Source organism: Camelus dromedarius, chromosome 19 (assembly GCF_036321535.1).
Source record: "Camelus dromedarius isolate mCamDro1 chromosome 19, mCamDro1.pat, whole genome shotgun sequence".
In the NCBI taxonomy this organism is placed as follows: domain Eukaryota; kingdom Metazoa; phylum Chordata; class Mammalia; order Artiodactyla; family Camelidae; genus Camelus; species Camelus dromedarius.
The window spans coordinates 20721345-20735183 of NC_087454.1; positions in this window are offsets into that span (position 1 = coordinate 20721345).

Genomic DNA, 13839 nt, shown 5'->3' on the forward strand with positions numbered 1-13839 from the left:
AGGCCAACAAGAGAAATTTATAGTAGATTAAGTGTGTAAATTAAAAGGAAAACCTCTCTCTCACCAGGTTTGGAATCTAATCCCTTACTTTAAAGACTGGGGCAATGTTATATGCATAACAATGGACACACCATCTCAGAAGACATGCTCAAGGACCCAAGTTAAAGAAAGGTTTCTACTAAACAGGTAAAAATACATTCTTCGTAGTCTAATCCCCTACATTTAACCAACCTGATAATGAAATTATCTGGAAGATAGTAACTTAAGGCTATATATAAAGGAAGGGAAGAAAACAAAGGGAAAATATTTCTACAAAATACATCTTCAAAAAAAGTCAGAAAAAAGTTACCAATTTCATACCAATTTCATCCTGAAGGAGTTCTGAAAAGTAAATAAAAAAAAATACTCATGTAAATGGCAAGGAAAACCAACACAGAAAATAAAAATAAGAATAAAATTTCGAAGCATGGAATTCCTAATTGAAAATACAGACCAAAATACATATTTAGTAAAATAATAAAATAATTTTATGACAAATGTTATCTTGGTAGTAGTATATTGAAATTGATTTTTAGTTATGCAAATATTTCTAAGTCACATTAAACAACATGTCTTTAAGTGAAACGTAATATGTATAATTAGTGGTAAATAAATGTGTAAGCCCTGTGAAGGCCTTTTTAGAAGATGCCACAGCCATTGAGAAAGTGAATGACTATCTGTCTGGGTACAATGTTTTTGCAAGTCTGATGGTTTTTAATTCTTTGCATTTAACAAAATTGTGATAAAATTAATTATGTTGTCAATTGATAGGGTTTTCAAGATAAGCTCTGAAAGCCTGAACACTCATTCCTGTTTTATCATCTACTGCAGGAAGTCAAGGAATTGAGAGACATGGCTCTAGCCAAATTAGTTCCATTCTTAACAGTAGAGAATTTCTCAGCAAACAGATCTTTTGTAAACAAACAGAAAATGAATAAAATTGATGCTGATGACTGGCTCATGTATTTGGGGGAAATGCAATTCACAAAAATGAGTTAATGGGGGAAAACAAATGCTATACTCATATGAGCAAAGTGTTAGAAAGCTGTGCTTTGTACACGAACTTAATCTCTTTCCTGTAGCGTAACTCTAGGCTTTATTGATGTCCCTTATAAATCTCTCATGCAATTTCAAGACTAGCTCATTTATAGAATTGACATTTTGTTGAAAGACAACATTTGGCAGCCCTTACAATTTATAGGATTTAAGTTTTTATGTACTATGCACACATTTACTTGCCTTACACTCTTGGAGGAAACCTCTCAGATGATGTTATATCCACTGTGTGGTCTTTTGACTCATCTCTCTTGTATTTGCTAGACTAAAACTTCAGTGAACACTGATCTCTGTCTCTCAAGTTATAACCTTCCCACATTTAGATGCCTTTTAGGATATAATTCCTCACTTGAAAAGAAGGTGGAAAAATATTATCTCATATACATTCCTATTAGGAAAAACTCATCATTCTGAATTAAATATCAGGAAAGGAACACAAAAGAGGTGTTATGTAGCAGTGAAGAGGGATCTATATTAAATGAACCCATCTTGGAGAAAAGTGATAGGTCAGAAGTTTAAAATACCCAAATTTGACACATATCTTAGGGATAAAATTCTGTTCACCAGAAGACCCTGTCTTCTTGATTGCAAGGACTAGAAATATGAAAGAGGTAACAATGGCATATATTGAACAGCAAATGAAGATGGATAACCTAAGTTGGAAGGGTAAGATACATGACATAAGGTCGTGTAGAAACACATCTCTGTTTCCAATAAGGGAGTTGATCATTAAGAGTTGAAGGCAAGGGCACAAGAAATATATGAGAAAATCACAAGGTACACAGTGGAATACATTATTTGTACCTGCCTTTTCGCTGTTCACTCGACTCTAAAAAGTAAAAGGAAGAAGTAAACAATTCGTTCCAAATCAAAGCATAATGTCAGGAAGGAAGGAGAACAAAAATTGGGATCCCTTTCGTAGTTTACTCTGTGGTGCAACTTGTGAAAACTGGAACCATAAGGTTCCAAAGGACATCTGACCAATGAGAGGCAATGTTGTTTTACATCCCTCCATCACTTCATGTAAAGGGAACTAAATTAAGAAATGAAACCATAAGAGGAGATAGGGCAGGAATTCTTTGGGGATGTACAAAATCAGTTATTCATCTTTCATTGGGCCGTCCTTCTTCACAATAAAATGCAGACATACACACAGGGATGAGACAGGCACTTAAAAAGTGATGAGGAAGCATACACCCATGTGTGCAAAACTGGATCTGTAGCAGTAGTCGTATGAGACGTACGACATACATTAAAGAGATATACTCTTAAATTCCACTCCCAGGAAAACAAGAATATAATAGAAATAGTCACGAGAAAGGGAGAACATTAAAGTTTGAATAATGTCTCTTGCAAGAGAATAGTGCTTGTGTCCTTCACTCAATATTTTCAGTATTGGGAGAGATATTTGAACTTTCTTTAAGATATATAATTCTTCTAAAAATATTTAATGGGATTTGCAGTTTGCTGATTTGATAATTGTGTCAACGAATGCAAAAGAATAAAGAATAATGAGTAGGGTTGGAGTTTGTTTTAACAAGGCAGGAAAAGTTAAGTAACACATGTAGATATCCAGGAATATTGTTCATATGTTCAAAGACAGGGGAAGAGCCCAAGTTTACACTTCACTGAAGAATGATATCATATACTACGCAAGCTTGGAAAGGGCAGTGAACAGGGAAACTTAGCACTTTCGATGTCTTCTCTCATCACTTAAGGTTTTGAAGACATATCAAGTGCATGATGTAGTGGCCCCTCAAACTTGGAATGCCTGACAGAGGTACTATGTTTGGAAGTTTCCTACAAATATATATAGGATAGAAACCATCTCCCTATCAGCTTAATGCCTTTCATCTCATCACCTTCCTAAGAAAATCATGGCAAACCTGTGTGATGCAGAAGAATCCAGTCTTTATAGGGAAGGCATGGCATGAAATGCGAAGAGAAGGAATGGAAAAGTAGAGAAGGGAGGGAGACAGAAATGGACAGAACTGAAACGAGAGAAGTCCAACACTGAAAAATTTTGGTGGACTAGTAGACATGCAGAAGAAAGGTATTCCAACGCAAGGCATATAGATAAAAAAGGTCAGGAAATGTTAAAGACATCAAGAAAGCAGTCATTTTAAAGGGAGTCAAGAGTAAAGGGATATCAGAAAATTTACAAAGCCTTCTCCGAAGTTCTTCTGAAAAATAAATGGAAAGATAAATGTAAATTTCATGGGAAATAACTACAGAAAGAATTCAAATTTACTGAAAAGTTTATATGTAAAATTAACCATATCCAGTTTCAAACGAACACACCCCCCCCACACACACACCCACACACGTTGGCTCATAGGTCAGTATTGGCCAGAGATATGCTATAGTGCACGAAAAGGGGAGAAGTGGAGTTAATTTAATTTATTGAAAAACTTTAGGTATATTAGTTCTGATGTTCAATTTGTAAACTTATTCTTGATCCCTTTGATAATATTTAGGTTCCTGTTGTTCCATTTGTTACCTTTAGTATGGTCGTTGGATGCTTTTAAATATATTAGTCAATTCTCATCATTGTGGTGAGTAGCTCATACGAACTTGCCACAGACACTGTATGAGGCAATACTGAAACACTGTTCCTAAAGGTAATAATACAAGGTCCGGTTTCCTGGTACCTCTTTTCACAACGTTATTTCCACTGATTAATTTGCAACCTTGTATTTGAGTTTCTGTTTTAATTTATGCATGAATGAATCTTATCTCAACCAAATCACATGGGTGCTGAATCCAGGAGAGAGAAAGGAATGGTTTCTCTGAGAGAGATTCTATGTCCCACCACACTTTTATTGTGCTTCCTTCTATCTGAGAGAAAATATCTAAACACACATACATGAAATAGGTTTTCTGAGCATTATGAAGAAGCTACAACCCAAACTCCACATCTCTTAATTATTATTGTTTCAACATTTTCATGTCCCACCCATTTGGTCATTAAATAGGTAGATCTCTGAAATCCAGTCCATTGAAAACATCAGTACAATATAAAGAACAGCGTGCGATATGTAGGGATATAAAGTTTTAAGCAATTCTTGTGTTATGGTATTAAAAAGAGGTGTAGAATATTTTAGAACGTTGACTCAGTCTTTAGTGATATATCATCCATGAAGTTCACCTGAGTGAAACAAGTACGTATAAAGAACCCAAAGGAAGAGTAATTTGGTGAATTAGTAATCAAATGGGTAGAAGTGAAAATGAAAGAAGAGTAATAACTATGGCTGGAATTGAAACTGACCAGCCATGATCAGGCAAAAATATTTGTATACATTGGATCACTTGGGAGTATGGTCAAGAGAAGTGGACTAGTATATGTCACGTTCACACTCGACATCAGCAATAGACAAATGTGTAAATCAAAAGGATAAACTTGAGGGCCCTGTGGTCAGAAAGTGAGATATATTTGAACTCTCTTTACGATATATAATTCTGTGGTGATGAAGATGAAGGAATAAAAGCAAATGGAGCTCACTTCCTCCCTCAAATACATAAAAAATACATCTACATGTGGAAAAATTCTCAGAGAATACCCCCTGAACACTGGGAGTAGACCACATGCAATCAAATTTGTAAGAAAAATCACTATGTAAGCTGGCTGAATAAAAGGGGAAAAAAGGAATTGAGTTGGGACCTGTACCTCTTGGAGCAAACTACCAAAGGGAAATGTTCTTTCTCCCTGCGTACTCCAGTCAACAACTGTGAAGTTTGCCAGGACAGATATGTAGCCTCAGAGGCTCAGATGTTTCTTTCCCTAAAAAGTATAGAAACATCCTGCTTTGACTACTTCTTGGGTCTCATATTTATCAAACTTCTGTATAGTAAAATTATTGTTTTTTCACCTGTTAATTTGTTTTGTGTCAATGTAATTATTAGACCAGCCAAAAGAACAAAGAAGGATAGGGGAACTTTTTTTCCCTTCCCCAGGTATCTTGTTTTTTCTAAACAGTGAACATCTCAAGAAAAAATTGATGTTACTCTTTCCTTATTTTCACGTGTCCCACTCATTATATTGGCTTTGTTATAATTTATTGCATTGCATTTTTTATATCTTACCCCTGTTTTGGCCATTTTTTGTGCAACAGTAGACAATTAAAATTACTAAAATTATTATAAGTGTTCCATTGATGATTCCAAGCACCATTATAATTGTATCTTTCCTTGAAAAATTTTCTGAAAAATAAAACGAGAGATAGACATGTACAGTAGGATTCAATATTCATTCCATTCTTACTCCTCTTTCACCCTAGAAGAGCCATTTACATTATTCTACTCCCATCTGGAGTTTAAGAATTGTCTCTTGGTTCAAAGAACAGAAGCATGTTTTTGAACATCAGGTAGTTTTGTGATATTACACAAGTTGTGAGGTGGAACACATCCAACAGAATTTATACTTTTTTTCCTTAGGAATTTTCACTCTAGTTATATGATGTGGTTGGAGTTCCAGGGACTTGTGTCCTTAAAAATTTAAGTGCAACCACAGAAAAATGGCCAATGAATGGTTGGCTAATTTCATTTAGCCATAGAGGAGTGAACTAGGGAAGGGACCTTGCAGAGACCTTTTGTGGGACCCAATCAGAACAGCAAAAGGAAGTAGGAACTTAAAATATGCTGAGAGGGGACCTCAGCCTATATTTAAGAGACTTCTGGGACAATACCAAGCATACTAGCTTTCACATTATAGAGGTCCCAGAAGGAGAAGAAAGAAGGAAAGTAACAGAAAACTTATCTGAGAATATAATGGCTGAAAACTTCTCTACCTTGGGGAAGGAAACAGATATCCAGGTCCAGGAAGCACAGAGAGTCACAAGCAAGGTGATCTCAAAGAGATTTACACCAAATCACATAATAATTAAAATGGCAAAAGTTAAAGATGGAGAATATTAAAGGCAGCAAGAGAAAAACAACTGATCACATACAAGGGAAACCTTATAAGACTATCAGCTGATTTTTCATCAGAAACTTTACAGGCCAGAAGGGAGTGGCAAGATATATTTAGTGCTAAAAGAAAAAAAATAACTATAGAATACTCTTTCTGGCAAGGTTATCATTCAGAATTGAATGAGAGATGGTTGCCCAGACAAGCAAAAGCAGAAGAAGTGTATTATGACTAAACTAGCATTACAAGAAATGTTAACAGGTCTTCTTTAAGCAGAAAAGAAAATGCCACCACCAGAAATAAGAAAATTTATGAAAGCTAAAATTTCATTGGTAAAGGCATATAAGTAAAGGCATAGAATCAGGCACTTAACAAGGTAGTATGAAAGTTAAAAGACAATACAGTACAATAAACAGTAACTATAATAAGTAGTTAAGTAATACACAAAATGAAAAAGAAGCAAAATATGACATAAAAACATAAAATTTGTATGTGGGAGTAAACATGTACTTTAGAATGCCTTTAGACTTAAGCAATTATCAGCTTAAAACAAATGGCTATATATACCTCATGGCAGCCACAAACCAAAAGCTTATAATGAATACAAAAAATAAAGAAATAAAAAACCACTAAAAGAGTCTATTGAACCTTAAGAAAAGAAAACAAAAGTCAAGAACAGAGAACTACAAAAACAACCAGAAAATGTTGAACAAAATTGTATTAAGTATATACCTATCAATAATTATGTTAAAAGTAAGTAGACTAAATGTTCCAATTAAAGGATACTGTGTAGCTAAATGGATAATAAAATAGACCCCATCTATATGCTGCCTACAGAATTATCTCAGATCTAATGATACAAATAGATTAACAGTGAAGGGACAGAAAAAGATATTCCATACAAATGGGGAAACAAGATAGCTGGGATTATAATAGACATATCAGAAAAAAAAAAAAAAACCAGTCAACTTTAAAAAAAAAGACTGTAACAAAAGACAAAGAAGGAGATTACATAATGATAAAAAAGTAATCCAACAAGAGGATATAACATTTGTAAACATTTATGCACCCAAAATAGGAGCACCTAATATATAAAATAAATATGAACAGACCTAAAAGGAGAAATATACACAGATATAATAATAGTAAGGGCCTTTAATACCCCACTTATGTCAATGGGTAAATTATCCAGCCAGAAAATCAATGAGGAAATATTGAGCTTAAATGACATTAGGCACACAGGTTGACTTAACAGTTTTATTCAGAACGTACCATCCATAAGAGTGGAATTCTTTTCAAGTGCTCGAGAAACGTTCTCTAGGATAGATCACATATTAGGCCACAAAACAAGTGTCAATTTAAGAGGTATAAAATCATATCAAACATCTTTTCCAACCACATTGGTGTAAAACTAGAAATCAAGAAGAAAATGAAAAAATACAAACAAATGTTGACTAAATAATATGATACTAAAAAACAAATGGGTCAATGAAGAAATCAAAAAGGAAATAAAAAAGTACTTTGAGACCAAAAAATAGTACTACCATATGACTCAGCAGTTCCACTCCTTGTCTCAAATATGTCTAGAAAAACCAAACCCAAAACACTAATTCAAAAAGATATGCACCCCAATGTTCATAGCAGTATTATTTATAATTGCCAGGACATGGAAACAGCCTAAGTGTTCAACAACAGATAAATACATAAAGAAGAAATGGTGTGTGTGTGTGTGTATAACTCAGCCAAAAGAAAGAATGAATTGTTGCCATTTGCAGCAACATGGACAGACTGGAGGGCATCATATTACATGAAATAAGTTAGACAGCAAAAGACATACCATATAATCTCATTTATATGTGGAATCTAAAAAATACAACAAACTAGAGAATATAATAAAAAATGAGAAGACTGACAGATAAAGAGAACAAACTTATCATTACCAATGAGGAGGGGAGAGGGACAATACAAGGACTGAAGAGCAGAAGGTACAAATTGTTGGGTGTAAGACAAGCTCAAGAATTTATTGTACAACATTGGGCATATAGCCAATATTTTGTGATAACTGTAAATGGAAAATAACCTTTAAAAATTGCATGAAAAGGTTAAAAAAAATCTAAGCTTCCGCCTTAGGAACTGATGAAAATAACAGCAAATTAAATCCATGAAAACAGAAGGAATAAAATAATAAAAATTAGAGTAAAAATGAATTAACTAGAAAATATATGATTCAGCCATTTCACTTTCAGGAGAAATGAAATCATGTCTATACAGATACTTTTCCAGAAAGTACACAGTGGTTTTATTTAACATAAAAAATTAAAACAAAGTAAATGTTCATAAACGGATTAATAGATAAATCAGTTGTGGTATATCCCTACAATAAAATACTACTCAGTAATAAAAAGGAGTAAACAATTTTCTCATGCTACAAGATGGATGGATCTAACAATAATTACCAAGTGAAAGAAGCCAGAAGATAAAATAAGGATATAGTGTATAATTCCATGTACATAAAAATCTGTATCAAAGAATATCTTTTACATAAAGCTTATAAAAGGAGAATAAAGTGCTCTCGTTTCTTCAAATTTGTATAAAAACATCCATAGAGATATACCGAAGATTTCTCTTTTTCAAAGCATATTATGTGGCATTCTAAGCATATACAACATTTAAAAAAATTCATTTCTAAAGAATAAAAACTACAAAACATATCTATATATTATTGAGATTGATGCAATAATCTATATTGTGATAGGAAGAATAGTTGCCTTCCAAAATTTTTGCATACAACTATATATAAAAATAGATTAAAAAAACAACTTTCTTCTGTATAGCATGGGGAACGATATTCAGTAACTTGTAATAACCTTTAATGAAAAAGAATATAAAAAAATGTATATGCATGACTGGGACATTGTGTTGTACACCAGAAATTGACACATTATAACTGACTATACTTCAGTAAAACAAAACAAAACAAAAGAAAAATGCCCACATACAAATCCTTGCATTCTGTGAGTATGCTACCTTACTTACATAGCAGGAGAAATGCTGCAAATACTAAAATTAAAGACAATGAGATGGGGAGATTATCTTTGATAATCTGGGTGGGTCAAATACAATCACAAGTATCCTTTTAAGTGAAAGAGATATGTGGGAATGTCAGTCAGAGGAGTTGTGAAGACAAAAATAGGCAATGTGTGCAAAAAAAGGTACATTTAAAAATTTTGTGTCAGTTTGTGAGACAAATTTTCAGAAACATATTTGTATGCCTAGGGACCTAAAGAAATACAATGGAAGATGAAAGCCCAAGGGGAAGACTGAAAAGTTAAAAAAAAAATAGCAGTGAATAAGTAGAGGTAAAAAAGTTAATGAAATTCACCTTTTTCTTCCGAGGATTTTTCTGACAAACCTATGCAAGAAAGATTGAATTCCATTAATAAAATTGGGTAGCAGTTAACTATTCAGTTTGGTATCCCAGGTTCCCAAAGCAACATTATCTGTCAGATTAAAGGTGGGAGCATTCAGCAATGACAGAATGACAAAGGAAAAAATTACAACCTTTATCTTAGAGATATTAACAATAAACACTTCTTGAGAATGTCTGTTAAAAGATTTCTCTAAAGTAATAGAGACCAAAAAGGAATTTATTAGCCACTTTGGCTACAGTTAGGCTCCTAGAAGATTTGGAAAAATTAAAAGAGGCATGCCAAGGAAATGCCAAATCAGAAACTGCGAAAGGTAACCAAAATTTAAAATGCTTTCAAAAGATTCTACAAATAGAAGTAACTTTAGGCTTTATACCCCAATATCTCTCATCTCAACATCTCAGAGAATCTGGTAATCGCTGGGGTGCAAAAAAGACAAGTGTAGAGAAAAATTTTGGATGGTGAGCAAAGTAAAAGTAAGAGGAAAAGAGCAATGGGCTAGGTAAAAGTGGAAGGATAAAGGTTAGAAGAAATTACATAGAATAATCTTTGGTTAGCAACCGGGTTATATAAAATTATCATTTTCTTATAGATACAGATAGAAAAGATGAAATTTAAAAATACATATGTAAATGCCAGTGGGGACAAAGAATACAAATATACTGAACCCCCTTTCCCCAAATAGGACAAGCACTAGAATAACTCTAAAGGAAAATATAACTCATCTTCTCTCTCTGTATTGATCATTGAAAAACAAAAGGAAAAGTATTATGTTTATCGAAGCATCAAAATAATTAAGAAAATTTATATTTATGTTCAAGTTAGGTGAGTCGGCTAATTTTCAACTTGTTTCTCATAGACTATTTCACAGATTTTATTTTGGCTTCTTATCTCCAGCATATATGCTATTATTATCTTGAATGACTGCGTGACTTATATGGGCAAATATCCATCACTATCTTGACACTGACATTTACATATAGATTGTATTATTTTTCACTTCCTTCTTGAAATAAACGTACACATTGTTGACTGTTGACATGTGATTTGCTGGTGCAACTTGTTGGAGGAATAAATATCACTGTTAAATTGTTTTTGGCTTTGGATGTGTGACATTCTTATTTCAAAAGAGCAGAATATTATTTGTCACATTTGTGACAAGATGGAATAGAGGGACATTTCATAATGGCAAAGGATGAATTCCTACAGCAGATATACAATTCTAAATGTATGTGTTTAATAACACAGTTTCAAAATGCTTCCAGAAGAAGAAACTGAACAAACTAACAGAACAATTAGACAAATTCCTAATTATATTTGAATATTTAAATGTTTTCTGTCTGCAACTGATAGGAAAAGTAAAAAGAAGAGCAGTAAGGATATAAAAGACCTTAACATTATCAACCAATTTGAAATACTTGGCATCTATAAAGCACTACATTCCATATCAACAATGAAAAGTGTACTTAAAATTTTAGACAGACCAAAACTTTGTTCGTAACAGAATCCAAATAGGTATTAAATAATTGAATTACTGTGTTGTCTGACCACAATAATTTGGGATCAGTTAAAACTTTTTGATAATCTCATTGCCTCTCCTCAAAAAAATTAAAAAGAAAACAAAAAAATTTTTTTGATAATCTCCATATGTGTGAAACTAAATAATATATTTCTTAAAAAAAACCATGAGCTAAAGAATTAATCAAAAGCAATATTAAACATAATTTTAAAAAATTTTTATTGAAATGTAGTTGATTTACAATGTTAGTTTCCGGTGTACAGCAAAGTATTTCAGTTATACACACACACACCCACACACACACACACACACATACACACACACACACGTATTTTCAGATTCTTTGTTATTAAAGTATATTACAAGAAATTAAACATAGTTCCCTGTGCTATACAGTAGGTTCTTGATATTTATCTATTTTATATATAGTAGTGTGTATCTGTTAATCCCAAACTTCTAATTTATGCCTCCCCCACTTTTCCCCTTTGGTAACCATAGTTTGTTTTCAGTGTCTGTGAGTATATTTCTGGTTTGTAAATAAAATTTGTATCTTTTGAAAAATTCCACATGTGAGTGATATTATATGATATTTGTCTGTCTGTTTTACTTCATTTAGTATGATAACCACTAGGCCCATTCATGTTGCTGCAAATGATATTAGTTTATTTTTTTTATGGCTGAGTTCTATTCCATTGTGTGTATATATATATCTCCCAAAAGAAGAAAAGGAAGAAAAGGACCTACTAAAACAAATTCAAAACAATTAACAAAATGGCAGTAAGAACATATGTATTGATAATTAGCTTAAATGTAAATAGATTAAATGCCCAACCAAAAGACACATATTGGTTGAATGGATACAAAAACAAGACCCATATATATGCTGTCTACAAGAGACCTACTTCAGAGCTAGAGACACATACAGGCTGAAAGTGAGGGGATGGTAAGAGGTATTCTATGCAAATGAAAAATGAAAGAAAGCTGGAGTAGTAATATTTATATCAGAAAAAAACAGACTTTAAAATAAAGACTGTTACAAGAGACAAAGAAGAACACTACTTAATGCTCAAAAGATCAATCCAAGAAGATATAACACTTGTAAATATATGTGCACCCAATATAAAAACACCTAAATATATAAGGCATCTGTTAACAGACATAAAAGAAGAAATCAACAGTAACACAATAATAGTGGGGGACCTTAACACCATGCTTACACCACTGGGCAGATCATCCAGACAGAAAATCAATAAAGAAACACTGGCCTTAAATGACACATTACACCAGATGGACTTAACTGATGTCTAGAGAGTATTCCATCTGAAAGCAGAGAATACATTCTTCTCAAGTTCACATGGAACTTTCTCTAGGATAGATCATGTGCTGGGCTACAAAGCATGACTTGGTAAATTTAAGAAAATTGAAATCATATCAAGATTAAAAATCAATTACAAGAAAAAATCTGCAAAACCCATAGACATGTGGAGGCAAAACAATATAACTAAACAAAACTACTAAACAACCAATGGATCACTGAAGAAATCAAAGAGGAAATAAAAAAATATCTAGAGACAAATGAAAAAGAAAACATAACCAAAATATCTGGGATGCAGCAAAAGCTGTTCTAAGAGCAAAGTTTATAGCAATACAAGCTTGCCTCAGGAAACTAGGAAAATCTCAAATAAACAACTTAACCTTACATCTAAAGCAATTAGAAAAAGAAGAACAAACAAAACCCAAAGTTAGTAGAAGGAAAGATATTATAAAGATCAGAGCAGAAATAAATGAAATTGAGACTAAAAAAGCAATAGAAAAGATCAATGAAACTAAAAGCTGGTACTTTGAAAAGATAAACAAAACTGACAAACCTTTAGCCAGACTCATCAAGAAAAGAGGGAGAGGGCCCAAATCGATAAAATCAGAAATGAAAAAAGAGAAGTTACAACTGACATCACAAAAATACAAAGGATCATGTGAGGCTACTATGAGCAACTATATGCCCAAAAAATGGACAACGTAGAAGAAATGGGCAGTTTCTTAGATGGGTACAATTTGCCAAGTCTGAACCAGAAAGAAATAAAAAATATGAACAGACCAATTACCGGTACTGAAATTGAATCAGTAATTTAAAAACTCCCAACAAACAAAAGTCCAGGACCACATAGCTTCACAGTCTACTTCTACCAAACACTAAGAGAAGAGTTAACATATATCCTTCTGAAGCTTCCCAAAAAAATTGCAAAGGAAGGAACACTTCCAAACTCATTCTATCCACCATCACCCCAATACCAAAACCAGACAAAGACATCAGAAAAAAGAAAATTACAAGCCAACATCACTGACAAACATAGATGAAAAATCCTCAAGAAAACACTAGCAAGTCAACTCCAACAATATAGTAAAAGAATCATACACCATGATCAAGTGGGATTTATTCCAGGGATACAAGGACTTTTCAATAACCACAAATCAATCAGTGGGATACACCACATTAACAAATTAAAGGATAAAAACCATATGATCAGCTCAATGGCTGCATAAAAGGCTTTTGACAAAATTCAGCATTGATTTATGATAAAAACTCTTCAGAAAGTGAGCACAGAGGGAGAATACCTCAACATAAGAAAGGCCATATGGGATAAGCTCATAGCTAATATCATATTCAATGGTAAAAAGCTGAAACATTTCCTCTAAGATTAGGAACAAGACAAGGATGCCCTCTCTCACCACTTTTACTCAACATAGTTTTGGAAGTCCTAGCTACAGCAGAGAAGAAAAAGAAATAAAAGGAATCCAAATTGGAAAAGATGTAGTAAAACTGTCACTGTTTGCAGATGACATACCACTATAGATAGAAAATCCTAAAGATGCTCATCAATGAATTTGGTAAA